The sequence below is a fragment of the Trachymyrmex septentrionalis genome, unplaced genomic scaffold, assembly GCF_001594115.1.
Source record: "Trachymyrmex septentrionalis isolate Tsep2-gDNA-1 unplaced genomic scaffold, Tsep1.0 scaffold7, whole genome shotgun sequence".
Classification (NCBI taxonomy): domain Eukaryota; kingdom Metazoa; phylum Arthropoda; class Insecta; order Hymenoptera; family Formicidae; genus Trachymyrmex; species Trachymyrmex septentrionalis.
In genome coordinates, this window is record NW_017305884.1 from 4971515 (window position 1) to 4973417 (window position 1903).

The following is a 1903-nucleotide window of genomic DNA, read 5'->3' on the forward strand; positions in this document are numbered from 1 at the left end:
TATATATATATATATATATATATTAATGTATATGTAAATATATATGTATAAATATATAAAATGCAATACTACATATAATTATAAATAATTTTTGAACACTCACTGCATCAATTTTAACATATTAGGTTGTAGCTTATTCATTTGATTGATTGACAAAACAAATTGATAATAAATAAATAAAGCAAAATAAGTGACATAAAATCCCATAAGCTACTCGTCGCGGAACACAACAACTTTTTAAATTATATTAACGTTTTTTCCATTAAAATTTTTTATAATAAAGATATTTTCATATAATATACATTATAACTACATATAGATGATACAACAATGATATAAATACAACTGATAAGGAGTTTATAAGTTACACCGCAGGGTTTTTTCGCGCAGTACCTGCTAAAAAATTTGTCATGCATGAACATGCATAATTGTGTATAAATATACATAAATATACATAAATATACATAAATATTTATAATCATAAACACATATATAATTTTATATGAAATATGTCCATACATGTTCATAAATCTTTTTTTTTCGTAAAATTACTTTTTAGTGTGATAGAAATAATAATAGTAATGTAAAAACATTAAAAATAATTAACAATTTTCACACTATTTGTTTTTAGAAAACATCAAGTTTGAAGAAATGTAAAAAAATTACTTATAAAATTATACATAAATTATGTATAAGCATATTTATGTATAATTTTTTTGATATTTTTCCAAACTTATTTTTTTCTAAAACAAACAATGCAAAAATGATTCTTTTAATTATTTGTTGTGTTTTCACATTACTATTATTATTTTTATTATACTAAAAAGTAATTTTACAAAAGAAAGAAGGATGTATTGATATGTGTATGGATATATTTTATATATAATTATACATGTTTATGAATATTTATGCGTGTTTATATATGTTTATGTATATTCATGTATGAAAAATTTGTTAGTTTTTATCGGGTTATATTTAAATGCACATATATACATAGAGATAATAAATTATAGACGTTTCGGCCAAAACTGGGCCATCTTTAGTATGTCAAAATGATAAGACAAAAATGTATAATTTAAAGTAATAATAGAATGTCAATATGATAAAAATATTATTAGCGCGATTAGTACAAAGATTCACACAGATAAAACATATAAAATTATCTAGTCGCTATTAATACAGTTATTATGTACTGGGTCTATGATGATTCAATTTTGCTATTTCGTATTCGTTGTAACTTTACAATTATTTCCATTTCACATAAACGTTGTGCAAACATAAGAATTCCAGGCATAATTTGTGATATTTATATTGTAAAATTAATATAAATTGCAAAATTATGAATTATATCGTTAACAATTTTTTTTAAAATAAAACATACTCAGTGTTAGAAATAACTTCATAATTATATCGAGTTGAAGATATTTTTCAAAAATCAAATAGAAAACAAAAACCTATTTTAATAACGTGCAAAATAATCGGTGTCGCGATAATACAGAGATTTTTTTTATATAAATGTAAATAATTGTTATACTATTACGTTAAATGATATAAAGAAATACACTTTTTGATTTGCAAAGTCACAAACAACAGTATATAGCGTGACAAAGATGAAAATATAAAAAAATATATACATTAATTGCAATAAAAATTTATTACCATTAATTAGTTTAAAATCAATATATTTTAATGGCAATATTTATTAATGTTAATATTTAATGTTAATATTTAATATGCGTTCAAGACGAAATTGAGAAACGACAAATTAACCAAAATTAAATATAAAAAATTAAATTGTATATAGGCTACAAGTAAAAGATGGATGTCAATTGCTATAATGATATTTAGTATTTAAAACATGGATAAGAATATAACATAGATAAACGTTTTAAACCTTTATTAG